Source organism: Phocoena sinus, chromosome 17 (assembly GCF_008692025.1).
Source record: "Phocoena sinus isolate mPhoSin1 chromosome 17, mPhoSin1.pri, whole genome shotgun sequence".
Lineage (NCBI taxonomy): Eukaryota > Metazoa > Chordata > Mammalia > Artiodactyla > Phocoenidae > Phocoena > Phocoena sinus.
In genome coordinates, this window is record NC_045779.1 from 29,518,488 (window position 1) to 29,534,775 (window position 16,288).

The following is a 16,288-nucleotide window of genomic DNA, read 5'->3' on the forward strand; positions in this document are numbered from 1 at the left end:
AACCCCGAACAGTTAACAGGTGGGGTGTTAGGCTGATATGAGGCTTAAGACCTCTTCTACTGTTTGAAAGTTTGAATACATTCAAATTTGAGCAACTGATAAGCTCACAGAGCTGCATTTTCACTGTTAGAATATAGATTTCATTTATTTATAAACAAGATTAGATAGGTGGCGATGACCTCCGTGTAAAGCAGTGTTTTCAGTTTTCATTCTAAAAAATAAGTACTGCTGATGCGTGAAGGTAGATATGCGACATTTTCAGATCACTTGTCACGGTGGGGTTGAAATATCACAAATCGTTCTTAAAGCCACACCTACCCTTTCCTGATTCCTCTTCAACAGCATAAGGAGTTCCCATCACAGTTATATGTGTTTTATTTTTAATCCCTCTCCATCACCAGTGGTTCCAATCTTTCAGTGTGAAGGCCCTTCTTTTTAAAAAATGTTTGAACTTCTACACAATAGCAAATTGTATTTCTTAATCCAGTTAATAGATTATATCCAGCACTCAAAACTTTGGGCCTCTCTAGTTGTCTTAGCTGACAAACTGGGAACAAACGCCCGCAATGGAAGAGCTGTTTATCATGTATATACAATTTAGATGTAATATACAAAGTTATGATTACTAGATCCAGGGCCTCGACTGGTTGAGAAAGGCATAAAATAAAAATATCCCTTTATTCCACATGTCCCCTCCTTCCCCACTCAGTTCCATTCCCTAAAAGTAGGTACTTCTCAGTTTCTTATTATTTTTCTAAAAAAAAAGTACATTGTGTATGTATATTGATGCACATTCAACCCACCCTACCCCCACATTTTCAATTTATACAAACGGAATCAGTTTTTTCCCACTTAATATTTGTTAGAAATATCCTCATCAACGTAATACTTTTTTAAATAACTGCGTAGAAGTCCGTGTTTTGTACATATCATGACTCCATTTATCAGGCATTTATTAACAACTAACTAACTTTTTTTTAATTACAAAATGTTTTGCAGCTAGCTTATTACTGTGTAGGTCTTGAATTTATTTCTAAGCTAAATTTCTAGCAGTGTGAGTAGTGAATCAAAGGAATGTCCTGTTCTTTTTTGTTTTGTTTTGTTTTTTTAACAGGAATGCCCCGTTTTTATCTTAACAAAATTTGCTAAGTTGAACCATCCCAACAGCGCATGAGAAGGCCTGCAGCCCTAACCATTACCAACATCACATACTACCTTCTTAAGTTTTGCCCTTCCAATAGGTTAAAAACTGTATCTCTGCTTTAATTTATATATTTTTATTAGCAAAAGGGAACATCTTTTCATACTTAACTAGTCATGTGTATTTGCTACCCGATCAAGTACTTTTATTTGCTATGTGACCAAATACTTTGTCTATTTTTTTTTTATTGAGGTATTCAGCATTTTTTGTTTATATATAAAAGCTCTTTTTAAATTAAGAAAGTTAACCTTTCATCATATGGGTTGAAAATTTATTTTCTCAGTTTGTTATAATATATTTTTATTTTTATATTGTTTGTTTGCTGTAGGAACATTGAAAAATTTTAATTAGCTATTCGGCAGTCTTTTCATTGTACAATCTTTTGATTATTGTGTCCTGCTTAGAAAGGCCTTCTCCACTCCAACTCATCAATAAACTCACCTGTCTTTTCTTCCATTTTTTTGCTGTTGTTGTTGATGTTTCATTTTTTACATTTAAAACTTTGATTCATCTAAAATTTATTTTGGTGTAAGGAATGAGACTAGAGATCCAGCTTAAATTGTTCTTCACACATAGTGATCCAGTTGTTCTGTACCATTTCCGTAAATAAGCAAGTAGAAGAAATGATCATAATTCCAGGCAGGAAGTAACCACTGATGTCCCTGAGACATGTTGTTAGTGCCTGTGTTCCTTGTTTGTGCAGTCAATCCTCCTATCAGCACTGTAGTATAGAATTTTATTTATAGGCAAGACACAGATGCTGACATTTTTAAAGACTCCACCAGTATACAACTAGTCAGGGATGAAGATTAGATATGAACTTGGGTCTGACTCAGTCTAAAGCCCAAGCACTTTTTCTGAGAATTCTGGAAGGGCCGACATTGTTGCCAAGCCTGGAAATGGAGTAGAATTTGGAGATTCGGGAGAAGGCTGAACATCTGGGGTTGACGCATGAAGAGTGAAGGATTCTGCCTGCATGAGGAATAGCTGGTCAGTTTGGGCTGGAGTAGGCTGTGCAAAAAAGGAAGGAGAGAAATGGGGAAGAGAGGCTAGAGAAGTAAATTCCAACCAGATAATGGAGTCTTCAGTGGCCAGGCTAATGAAGCTGGCCTTTATCACATCAGAGTATTTTTCGTGTGTGTGTGTTTTGTTGGTATCTGCAAGACCTTTCCTTAAAAATAAAATCTTTAGCAGAAACCCCAAATGTAGGAGAGACAAAAGAAAAGGCCAGGTTTGTTCCCAGGATTTATTCCTCTCCATAACAGTTGGGGTGAAATAGAATGCACTTGAGCTTTGGACTGAGTCAGGTCCGAGTTTATATCTAATCTTGAATGGCTGCCTGTGAGAGAGGATTTGCAAGCTGGGAAGCCTCCTGCAAAAATGTCTGGCATGGGTAATTATGAAGACATTAAAGATTCCTGAGCTTTAAGACAACATGGCCATAGTTATGTAACAGTAAAAATGATAATCCAAATCCTAGACACCATTTATGAACTATTTCTATATGCCAAGGCTCTGCTAAGTGCTTTACAAATATTGTCTCATTTAACCCTCATGACAAGTCTTATTCAGTTCTGATCATCACCATTTTAAGGATGAGGAAACGAAAACTTAAGTGCAATAACTTGCCTAAGTCACAGATCTAAAAAGTGGAGGAGTCATGATTTGAAATAAATGTTAGCAGTAGGCTTTGTAAAATTATTTTGCTCAGATTTTAGATGAGTTCGGAAAATCTGACCTGTGATGACAGGGGACAGTCCAATTTTAACTGAACGAGAAAGCTGCCAGGCTTTGTACTTTTTAGGTTGCAAGACGATCTCACATGATGAAAATTTTCCCCAAATCTGTGAAGAGATGCTCCAGCTCTAAGAATAACTCTGAGTCATTTGGTCAGTGGTTCCTCTTATGTGATGATTCCATGATTTATTGCTTCCTAATTATAGAATCTTAAACCTGGAAGGAGCCTTAGCATTAATTAGCCTTCTTATTTCACAACAAACTACCATGTCAATCTAGTTAAAATATACTCTGTTTCTAAAAACAATTACTTAAAATTCCAAATATTTCTAGTCATTAGCGATGTTTAAAAACTGTATATAAGAATTCAGACAGTCACATATACCTGGGTAGAATGTTAATAAAAAATAAGATGTGGAAATGTAGTTTTGGTAGAATCAGTATTGTTAGTAATGGACATGTTTTAATTTATCTTCTGCCTCTCTCTGTCTCTCTGTCTCTCTCTCAGCTGTAAACTCTTTGAATTAGTTCTTTTAGTATCTCTATCTGGACTTACAAGTATATAATGGGCACTGAATATTTGCTGAATCAATATATAATCCTGTATTTAACAGTATCTTACACATACATATAGAAACATACTTTCAGACAGTTCAGGATTTTATATTTTATATAGTACTTGAGAATTGGTTATTTACTGGCCAGTATGTTAGGGGTAAAAACCAAATGTCATGCCTGCAGGTACATTTTGTGTGACCAGGTCAGTCTTTACAGTAATTTTTAAAAATATATTTAATTAAGGCCACAGTTGCCAGCACTCCCTTTTGTCTTATGATCTTCAGGTATTTAGGTTACTTATCAGACATCTGACCTAGATGTTTAACCTACATCTCTACACAAAGAAGTGTTTATTTCTCCAGTTTTCAAAGTAGAGAAACTGAGGCTCAACATATTAATGTATATTTCAAGATCACAACATTATTAAGAGATTTGGAAGAGATTTGATTTCAGGTCCATCATTCTAGAAAACTAATGATCTTGTACTGGCCCAATAGTTTATAAAAAGGCAAGTAAATCAGAAATATCTGTGGACCTTTAAACAATAAGTATATTTCTGATCCCTATCCCAGGAGATTCTGATCCAGTTGGCCTTGGAGTGGGGCCCACCTGTATTTTGGAAGGCATGCAGGTTATTCTGATGTGCACCCCTAATTAAAATGTCCCATTATGGTGCCTCAACTTTATGACTTGGAAGTCACTTTCACAATTATTCTTATGAGTTTTTCACCACAGTTAATTACATGGATAGGATTATCTCCTTGTCAGAGACCAGAGAGCTCAACTGCACTGAAACCTAGGTCTTCTGAATCTCAATCCGTGGTTTGTTCCACCATGTCGTGTGACTTGCCAACACTGGCAGCATCCAGCTGTGCTCTGTAGAACCTAAAGATGCAAAAGGTAACAAAGGTATGTGTGCAGGACAGTTGTCCAATAGTTCTGAAACTATTTTTCTTATTTTTCTTTTAGAACATGTTGCAAAGTCAAGTGTCTGTCTAGTGCCTGTGAACTTCCATCAAATAGGATTACTTCCTGCCCTATTAGGAAATGCCCAGAGCATCATTATGAAAATGATTAAGTCAATCCTAATAGAGATGGTCTAAATTTAAGGTGGTATGATAAATATAATCTAAGCATTGCACATGTGTGTGATATAATTACTGTATATGTAAAACTTGTTTTGAAAATCTGGAATGGGTATTTTTAAATGCCTAATAGCAGGAAGATCTGGAGGTTTTATGTACTATAATTATACACAGTGGTATGAAACAAAGGAATGAATCCAATAGCATTTTAATGAAGAGACTATGTAATGTAGGCTTGGATTGTTTTATTTTTCTTCCCTCCTACTCAACACTTTCCAGCAGCATTTCAATTTCTCCTATCTTTTGAGATTAGCCATCTGACTAGAATAACATTTTAATATTCAAAATACTAATTTTATTTTAAGATTGTTTTAATCTCTTGAAATAATCAAATTTTCTCAATATAGGATGACCAAGGAAATATAATATTCAATACTTCACAGTAACATCGACCAAGAATCGTGGGTTAAGGCCCACACAGTGAAGAAATCTTTAGAGATTCATTTATGAAAGCTAACCAAAGTTCTTGACTATTCCAGTGACACTTTATAACCCTGCTGTAGGCTTTGAACTGTGCTGTACATTAGGAGGCTGTATACCTTGGTTTGCCCTAAAGGGTTTCTCAGGATGAGGTCTTTTGATGCTCAAACCAGGAAAAACCTCAGCAAACTGGATGAGTTGGTTACCCCATCACTTGTTAGTCAAAACATAAATAACCTAATTCTGAGTCACTAAGAACTTCCATTCTAATGGAGCAAGCATATGTGTCCACAAAGGGTGAAAAGATGACAGAATTAAGCAACAGCTATAATAGAGACTTGAACATTCAATTAGAGGAGTCTGGAGGATGAAATAACTAAATCTGGTTTTAAAAGATTTTGCAGAGAAAGTAGAATTTGAACCAGTATTTCAGTGGGCATCTGATTAAAGGAATACGTGTACGTCAGTGAGGCATGATAAGATTGTGTATCTTGAGATAAGTCATCTCAGGTGTGGCTGGAGCCCACACAAGAGCAGGAGCATCGACTGGGGAACGGGGAACGAGAGTCAAGAGCCTGGGCTGATTTAGGGCTCTGGCCTAAGTCTCTATAAGTAACAATAAGGAAGGCTTTTCAGAAAGGGTGCTACCATTTCATGCTTCAAGTGCCCAAGTCCTTGTAGCCAGTAAGTCGTAGAAATGCTAAGATGCGACATCAGGGCTCTCCAAATAGCATTTCAAAGCTGCTACTTTTACTTTTTTGTTTGTTTTTACTTTTCAACTCTTATTGCCTTGAAAAGTGAGGGTTAATGATCTGATACATATTTTAGGAAAATGATTCTGTTGGTATTGTGAAAGATGTGTTGAAGAAATGAGGCTTGAAGCAGAGAAACCATAGAGGAAGCTATTTTTAAAGTTTAGAGTGGAAATATTGATAGTAGAGTTAAGAAGGAGGGGACAGTGGTTAGATGCATCTGAGAGGAAGACAACAGAATTTAGTGTCTTGATTTATGACGAATGAGAGAAAACAGTCAATGATTCCTGGGAGTTCTAAGCTAAGGGAAGAAAGAATTTGCAAGTCGGAAGAAGGATTTTGTTATTTCTACTAAAAAAGAATAAGTCCATTTAAGTTAGATAAAATTATATGAATAAATTAATCATTCTTAATCTCACCATGATTTGACATATTTTTATACTCTTTCTATACATTTTAAAAGAAAATCATGTAAAAATAATTTAATTAATTTAAAATATCTATTATCAGCATTTTTTCAAGTAAGTTTTTCTAATTTTTTTTTACAGTATGGTACCATTTATATTTTTAAATGGGGGGTTTTGCATATATTTGCTTGTTTGTGTGTGTGTGTGTGTATATATATATATATATATATATATATATATATATATATATATATATATATTTGTGGGAGATATCAAAGGCACTGATGGAGTTACGCTCCTGGAAGTTTCTTTGCACAATTTTGGTTCCAAACAATTTGTTTTGATTTATTTTCCAAGTAAGACAATTTCAATATGCAGAACACTTTTCTTCATTTGGGTTGAGAAATTGTCGTTGTTGTTCTGCTTAACTAGCTATCATAGTTAGTAGGGGGTTATCACGTGATTGCCTAAAAGGAGATTCTGAAATGGATTTGAGTACTCAGGGGAGAGACGGGTAATGATGGTAACAATGTTTTATTGTTTCCTCTTTTATCTTTTAAATTCTGAATCATAGGAGTGTATTACCTAATCAAACTAATAGTTGCTAGTCCAATATCCATAGCTTATACATTACATTTTTTTTTTTTTTTTTTTTTTTTTTTGCGGTACGTGGGCCCCTCACTGTTGTGGCCTCTCCCGTTGCGGAGCACAGGCTCCCGACGCGCAGGTTCAGCGGCCATGGCTCACGGGCCCAGCCGCTCCGCGGCATGTGGGGTCTTCCCGGACCGGGAACCCGTGTCCCCTGCATCGGCAGGCAGACTCTCAACCACTGCGCCACCAGGGAAGCCCATACATTACATTTTTTATAACAATTTCCCATGTCCAAAGTATGCCATGCTATCTTAATCAGTTTCTGAACTCAGGGAGCAAGTTCAGAGTAAGATGGATACCTGAAAATCTCTCAAAGACCTAAGCATAAGAGCCAGAACTATAAACCCTTAGAAGAAAACATAGGGGAAAACCTTCATGATGATAGATTTCCCAGTGATTTCTTGGCTATGACACCAAAGCACAGGCAATAGAAGAAAAAACAGACAAATTGGAGTTCATCAAAATTGAAAACGTTTGTGCATCAGAGGACACCACTGAAATGACAGTGTTCATTCTTTTCATCTGTCATCTTCCCATTTTTAAGCGCTTTTCTTAGGTACTTGATAGTTGTTTTTATGGCAGGTCGACATACATAGTTCTCTAAGTTCCTTGGAGGTCTTTTAGTTCTCTTAGCCTGAAGGCCAATTTTCAATTTTCAGTTTCCCTCTGTAAAGTTTGTTTCTTTCACTGAAAACTGTTGCTGTACATCAGTCAAAGCATCATCTTTCCCTGCTTCGATGTTTCTTTCCCGATTCCACTTGTGAAGGTCCTCTTCTTCCTTTGTGCTGTTCTCTAGCTCTACTTCTCTCTTGCTGACCAGTGTGCCAGTACTGATGGCAGAGGGACTTTTTCTTGAAAATCCTTCAGAATCAGAACCCAATCCTAGCATAGCAGTATTTCTAGGGTCCATCACAAGTGTATGTTATTGCCAAGGAATCTTATGAAAATTTTACAGAACTGTGTTCCATAAAAAACAGGGATCTCCAAAACTTTCAACCAGCATCTCTTTCACGTGTCAGAGGCCAAGGCCGAGAGAGATGAGAGTGCAGGGAAGTGCAGAAGAGGGGGTGGCTGCCACCAGGCTCCTCCGCTTTCCTTGGTCCGCAGCGGATCCCCTCCACTTGTCAGGAGGTGACCAGCGAGTGAGTGGACTTCAGCGGCGTGAGCCCATGCCCCCTCCTTCACCTCCTCTCCTCCCCTCACTCCCTTCCCCCTCTAATATTTGTAAATGTTTATATAGCCTTCCATCTGGTCATGAACATTCTAGATGTTTTGTGTCTTCCTTACCTCCAAGTCTGTATAGTATTTAATTTGTTAAATTCTGATTTCAAGAATCAAATAATATTATGAGACTGACTATTTGACAGCACTATGCACTTGTGATTCTGACCCTTTGGCCAGAAAAGTTCTGAAATATAAAGATTGCACCAACTTAAAGGCTTTCTATCCATGTGAACGTTCAATGGGGAACAAGTGCAGGACAAAAATGTCTCAACTCTAGCTGCTGATAAAGCCTTCCTCGTATAAAACTCTCAAGCACTTGAATGGTAAAACACTGGTGCTCTTCTGCAAAAGTGATGCTTGGTCGATCTATAACTGAATGATACTTAATCAGCATAATGTTTATTAAGTTACTGCTATGAGTGAAGACCTATGCTAGGTTCTAAGATTAGAGATGAATTGAATATAGACTTTGTTCTCTAAGCCAGTAGAAGAGTTACTTAAGGTACAGATTCTAAGACCATTCCTCTAAAAAGTATGTTTTAGTAGGTTCTGGACTGTGATCTAGGAATCTGCACTTTCAATAAGCCTTTCAATCAGGTGACCCTGATGCACGTGAGAAATTCTTACAGCCAGTAGGTAGGTTCTCTGTCTGCAATACACCAGTTGTGAGACCCTGAAAAGAGTTCCTGAATCACTCAAAACCTTGGTTTCCTCATCTAAAATAATAATTATATTAAATTTAGAGTTGTGAGTTTAATTGAAAGTAGAACATTATTTTGTGAGGCCAGTGAAATGAAATACAGGGTCCTTGTTAAAACATGTTTAGTAGGGCTTCCCTGGTGGCGCAGTGGTTGAGAGTCCACCTGCCGACGCAGGGGACACGGGTTCGTGCCCCTGTCTGGGAGGATCCCACATGCCGCGGAGCGGCTGCGCCCGTGAGCCATGGCCGCTGAACCTGCGCGTCCGGAGCCTGTGCTCCGCAACGGGAGAGGCCACAGCAGTGAGAGGCCTGCGTACCAAAAAAAAAAAAAAAAAAAAAAAAAAAAAAAATTTTTTAGTAATTTCAGGAGAACAACAGCAGAGAATTAAACCAAGCACAGGCCCTTCTAAGTGTGGAATCCTGTGTGACTATACAAATCGTACATCCATGAAACTGGCTGATTGAAAAATATGCACATATACAATACACAAATAAATCTACACATACAACATATCCACATATACACAAAAAATGTAGCTAACTTTATGCATTGGGGTCTAGTCACCTGTGAAAGTGAGAAAAGTTTGCATAAAGGAGGCCTGAAGAATGACCCCGTTTGTACGTGAACAGGAGGCACATCCAGCAGAGAGAGCAGAAACACAGGCTTAACCAGTATGGCTGTTGGGTTGCCGATGCCGCCTGACATCGGCAAAAGTGGTGTCTGAGGGTTAACGATGTTAAGGTAATGGATGCCACAGAACGTATAATATTGATACATCAGGGCCAAGGTGGACAGGTTCTATCCTTTGCTTTGCCAACTTTCTGGCTAGGCAGCAATCAACCACCAGGGGGCATGATTGATCCCAGCAACCTGTTTTCCAAAGTATTGCTCCTTCCCCAGCAATTGTTTAGTAAAAGACTTAAGGCTGTCCCATAACCTGGAGAGATTGAAATCCATTGTGGTACTTATCCAGATAACCACTGCCTTAGTTGTATTTTATTTTGTCTCATTTATTTTGTTTTTTTTTAATTGAAAATGAGGCACGTGTGTAGATTTTTTTAAGAGTTTTTATTTAAAAATTTATTTAGTGCTTACTACAAGCCAGCAATTCTATAATCACTTTACATGTATTAAATTTATTTAATTCTCACAACAATCCTATGAGATGGCTTTTTAGAAATACAGAACAGAGGTTTTCTAAGTAAAGAGTATATTCCAGTACCCATTTCCCAAAGCCCAGAGGCAAACACTTATGTTTTATGCATGCCTTTCCAAATTTCTTTCTATTTGAAAAAAAATTTTATGTGTATGCATACGTTTATATCTAAACCAATAAATATAAATACACATAGTTGGTTTTTTATTTTAGAACAGTGAGATTATACTATGTATTGCCTACAATTTGTCTTTTTTATGTGATCTATTAAGATTTTTCTACATAAGTGTATATAGATCTAACTTATTTTAAAGCATATATTGTATTGCATTGTGTTGGATGTACCAAGATTTATTTAGTCATCCCCCTTTTGTCCATATAGTTTATTTCTTTGCTATTTCAAGTAATGCTACAACAGACATCATTGTACGTATATATTTGCTTTCTCATGCCAGAATTTCCTTACGTTGGATTCCCAGAAGTGAAACTGCTTTGTCAACAGCTGTGCAAGTTCTAGATTTTGATAGATATTAGCAGATTGCTCTCTCATGCTCCAACAATGTATGAAAATTTTGCTCCTCTACCCTGTCCTCTCAGCTGTTTCTTTTTTTCTTTCCTCATTGGAAGAAATAAGATTCTCCAAAAATTTTTGTGACTGATATTTTGAATATAATAAAGATGAGATTTACCAGTCACTGTTCTTGACTAGGTGGAGAACAAGCTATTATAGACACAGCATGTTTAACTGCCTAATGAGCAAGAAGTATCACTCCATTGGTGTTTTCCTATGAATTTCTGTAATATTTACATACAGTGCTAGAGAAGGGGCGACACTGGAGCAATCTCACTAATGTTATTCTCCTCAGTAGAAAAGTATAGAAAAAGCAAGGAATAAGCAGCTATGACCTCTAGAAAAAAATGCCAGTTATCTTCTTGATTCTGTTTACTCAGGGAATATCAGAATTAACGTATTTGTCTGAACATAGAGAAAAATGTATTCATCAATTGAAAAAAATCATCAGTGTGTGTCCCTGTTCTCTGCAAGTATGGTTCAGGCCTCAGTACAAAAATTGTACTGAACAAAGTCCTTATCTTTAAGGATACTATAAGTAATAAAGATAGGTAGGAATTATCTGTAAATAATTACACTTGAACATGTAAAATCACTTACCCAAGAACAATTGATTAGTGGCAAAATTAGTGCAGGACTCCAGGTCTTAGATCTTTAGACATATAATAACTATTTGTGAATGGATGAGCTAACTGTTGCTCATGTTCACCATTGCTACTGCCAATGTATATTAAAAATTAATTTCACACCAAGATAAATATAAATACAGAAATTTAGAGAGAAAAAGAAAGATATCACTTCTAGCTAGAGACAGTTTAAAAGCTTAAAATGAATATTTGAATATTGGCCTTAAAGGATGGGAAAGATCTCAGCTTTTAGCAATTGGTGGGGAAGGGATGCTTTATCCATATAGAGAAGAGTAGGAACAAAGACACTGATAGAGAAAAGGACAAATAAGCTTGAAGAATTTTTAATCCAAACAAATGCGTTAGACCAAGATTGTAGAGAATCTTAAGTACTGGAGAAAAGAGTTTTCTAAAGATTCCAGAGCTACCAAGGGTTTGGGAAATGCATAGTGATAAACATTTTTGTTCTAAATGTGCTGTTACAGCAATGCTGACTTCTTAGTAGTTTCTCAGTATTTTAATTTCCTGGAAGGAAAAAAAAATGAGTGTGACAGCAAAATTAATTGCTTTTAAAAATGGTTTTAATTTTCACTTCCTCTATTTAAAAAATGGGAAATTTCAGGGAAGTAAGAAATGTTAACCAAAATGTCAGATTTCAAGAGGGAGCAGTGTGTTTATGGGGATATTCTAAATCTCAACAGTCTATTAGCAAATCAGACTAACTGTCAGGGCTGCCCCATCTGAGTATATGGGATTAGCATTGGATTGAATAAATCTGGGGTATATCAGAAATGTTTATCAATACAATCAAGGAAAACTTTCATTTGAAAATTAACACATGGGAAAATAATTTCCACATCGCCCTGTTGTCCATGTGACAGTAAATAACTAGTGGGCTTGTTAAGGGTGGATCAGCACCTTTCACTGAGGAGTTTCACTCAGAATGAAATAACTTAAATACACCTAATGTATTTCACACACACCCCTATACTTTCCATGAACAATTACTCTTGATCGTGCATTTTTAAAATTTTTATTTATTTATTTTTTTGCGGTACGCGGACCTCTCACTGCTGTGGCCTCTCCCGCTGCGGAGCACAGGCTCTGGACGCGCAGGCTCAGTGGCCATGGCTCACAGGCCCAGCCGCTCCGCGGCATGTGGGATCTTCCCGGGCAGGGGCACGAACGCATGTCCCCTGCATCGGCAGGCAGACTCTCAACCACTGCGCCACCAGGGAAGCCCTTGATCGTGCATTTTATGTCCCTGATCTTGTATTTTCCATATGTACAAGTGTGACCTAGAATCGTATCACAGTCCTGCTTGCCTAAAACAGCATCATTATCACTGAGAACACTATATTATATGTTGCATAGAAAAGGATGCTGATTCAGCCACTTAGGTAGAAGGAACCAGTCTTGACATCAGGGTGTGGCTCACATGATGAAGCCAAACCTTAGTCACAGTGCTTTGAGATGATGAATCTCTTGTCATCTCCAAATTCGCCAAGTTGTTTCCTATCCAGTCGTGCCCGAAAGGAGAATTCAGACTGAGTCATGAAGAGCTTCCATCTTAACAAAGGGGTTCAGGCCTTTTTATACATAAAAGCAGCTATCATTTATGATGAGTTAACCAGCATTGTTTTGAGATTAATCATTACATTTCCAAAGAGAAAACATTAAATTTTTAAAAATTTATTTACTTTATTTATTTTTTGGCTGCATTAGGTCTTCGTTGCTGCACGCAGGCTTTCTCTAGTTGCAGTGAGCAGGGGATCCTCTTCATTGCAGTGCACGGGCTACTCATTGCGGTGGCTTCTCTTGTTGCAGAGCACAGGCCCTACGTGCACAGGCTTCAGTAGTTGTGGCACGTGGGCTCAGTAATTGTGGCTCATGGGCTCTAGAGCGCAGGCTCAGTAGTTGTGGCTCACGGGCTTAGTTGCTCCGTGGCATTTGTGATCTTCCAGGACCAGGGCTTGAACCCATGTTCCCTGCATTGGCAGGCGGATTCCCAACCACTGCGCCACCAGGGAAGCCAACATTAAATATTTTGAAGCTCAGATATCTTAAAGGAAACATCATATAAAATAATGGCCACACAAGGATAATTCTAGGATTATAAGATGTAGAACAGGATGGTAACAGATTTTATGAAAGGTATAAATCTAGACCTGAGGGTGAGTATCCCAACAGGTATTATGATTTATGGTCTTGTGGATGTTCTGTCTTCCAAATGACTACCACTCAGCTTCTTGTCTCCATGCCATACCCCATACCAGGAGTTAAACCCTTCTTTTTTTTTTTTTTGGTGGTACGCGGGCCTCTCACTGTATGCGCAAGCTCAGCGGCCATGGCTCACGGGTGCAGCTGCGCGGCATGTGGGATCTTCCAGGACTGGGGCACGAACCCGTGTCCCCTGCATCGGCAGGCAGACTCTCAACCAATGCGCGACCAGGGAAGCCCTTTTTTTTTTTTTTTAATTAGTTTATTTTATTTATCTTTGGCTGCATTGGGTCTTCATTGCCGCACGCAGGCTTTCTCTAGTTGCGGCGAGCGGGGGCTCCTCTTCGTTGCGGTGCGCGGGCTTCTCATTGCAGTGGCTTCTCTCGTTGGGGAGCATGGGTTCTAGGTGCACGGGCTTCAGTAGTTGTTGCACACGGGCTCAGTAATTGTGGCTCGTGGCCTCTAGAGCGCAGGCTCAGTAGTTGTGGCTCACGGGCTTAGTTGCTCCGTGGCATTTGTGATCTTCCAGGACCAGGGCTTGAACCCATGTTCCCTGCATTGGCAGGCGGATTCCCAACCACTGCGCCACCAGGGAAGCCAACATTAAATATTTTGAAGCTCAGATATCTTAAAGGAAACATCATATAAAATAATGGCCACACAAGGATAATTCTAGGATTATAAGATGTAGAACAGGATGGTAACAGATTTTATGAAAGGTATAAATCTAGACCTGAGGGTGAGTATCCCAACAGGTATTATGATTTATGGTCTTGTGGATGTTCTGTCTTCCAAATGACTACCACTCAGCTTCTTGTCTCCATGCCATACCCCATACCAGGAGTTAAACCCTTCTTTTTTTTTTTTTTGGTGGTACGCGGGCCTCTCACTGTATGCGCAAGCTCAGCGGCCATGGCTCACGGGTGCAGCTGCGCGGCATGTGGGATCTTCCAGGACTGGGGCACGAACCCGTGTCCCCTGCATCGGCAGGCAGACTCTCAACCAATGCGCGACCAGGGAAGCCCTTTTTTTTTTTTTTAATTAGTTTATTTTATTTATCTTTGGCTGCATTGGGTCTTCATTGCCGCACGCAGGCTTTCTCTAGTTGCGGCGAGCGGGGGCTCCTCTTCGTTGCGGTGCGCGGGCTTCTCATTGCAGTGGCTTCTCTCGTTGGGGAGCATGGGTTCTAGGTGCACGGGCTTCAGTAGTTGTTGCACACGGGCTCAGTAATTGTGGCTCGCGGGCTCTAGAGCGCAGGCTCAGTAGTTGTGGCACACGGGCTTAGTTGCTCCGTGGCATGTGGGCTCTTCCCAGACCAGGGATCGAACCCGTATCCACTGCATTGGCAGGAGGACTCTTAACCACTGCGCCACCAGGGAAGTCCCTAAACCCTTATCTTCTAAGAGCAATAGGTAAATTTAGAAAGGATTCTGTTAACTAGAACTAAGTGTAAAAGTTCAGAGATGTAGAAATCTCAGACTTGATGAAAGAGTATGAACATTGCAATTTTTTTACTCTAAAGATTATGTATGTGGCATATAATTTTCTCCTCCTCTTCCTCCAAGGTCTGGTTTATAGAGAATTAACTTCCTCTAAGGATGTATGACCCTTCTTCTTTGCAGGAGGCACTGCAGTAATGCTTTCATATGTATGACTAATCCTGGTGCCAACCATTCAAGTTGAATAAATATTTCCATTTAAGATGAGGAAATGAAGCTCTTGTTAAACTGGTTTTTAAGTAACAGAGCTGGGCTTAGAATTAGGCTTATCTGTTTCAAAGCTTGGGCTCCTTTTACTGTGACAATTTATGATTCCAAACTGTTTTCATATGTGTGATTTGATTTAATTTACACAGCAACCACGTGAAGATAATGGTATTCTACCCTTTCCCACCCCCTTGATGCCAAGCTTCTTAAAAAGGATAGTCTCTACTGCTATATTCTCACTTATTTATTCAACCCACTCCAGTCTTATTTTCTACCCCACCAGGCCCTCGAAACCACTCTAGTTGCTAAGTCTAATGGATATATCTTCAGCTTTTTCATAACTCACCACAGTAGATGTCCTCATCCTATGCATTCTGTGATGACACTTTCTCTTTGGGCTCCTTTAACCATCCTGGCCTTTCCTCATTCTTCTTACAAAGTCTTCTTCTCGCCCTTTAAAAGTTTTTGGGGTCTGTTCTATTCTCTCTTCTAAAATATATACTTTCTTTTTAATGCTATCATTCACATCAATAGCCAGAGAAGTAATCAGATACCAACGAATGAAGGGCCTTGAATACAATTATGAGAAACTTGTGTTTCATTCTAAAGGCAGAAGGAAGCCATTGAGAGATTTTTAGGAATAAGAGTAGTGAGGTTGCTGATAAAGATAGAGATTCCAGAAGAAGGAGGAAGATTAGGGGCAATAAGATTTTTGAGATAGTGTGACTGAGGTGCCTATGAGAAAATCAGTAGTCATATTCACAGAAAGGAAGTGAAAGAATATGGATCTGAGGCTGGAGAAAGAGGTTTTGCCTGGAGCTGAAGATTTGCAAATAGTATACTTCTATGTGGTAGAAGGAAGTGTGGCCATGGATAAGGTTTTTGAAGTGGGACCTACTGAGTGAGAATAATACTCTGATGGAATCCTTGCTTAGTAGGTATGTGTATATTTCTTTGTTCTTAGCTGAGAATGCCTACAATAAAAACCACACTGGTAAATACCCCACCTAATGCCCATATCTTGGTTTCTAATACCATTCTCCCATAAAGGGAATCAGTGTTCCTTGGAGAAAAAGCTAATTTTAGGACTGGGGCAAGAAATATATAAGATGAACTTAAACTGTCTTGGAATGCCAGAATATGAGGACATGAAAAATGAAACAAACAAAACAAAAAACCTGCAATGGTTGGGTATGTTAAAGGAGCACACAGG

General features: G+C 38.7%; 1 protein-coding gene across 3 annotated transcripts in view; it reads left to right on the forward strand.

Moving 5' to 3' along the window:
* ATP6V0D2 (ATPase H+ transporting V0 subunit d2) overlaps positions 1-16,288 on the forward strand; it is a 49,099-nt gene that overhangs the window by 12,953 nt on the left and 19,858 nt on the right. The gene's annotated exons all lie outside the window — the stretch shown is intronic.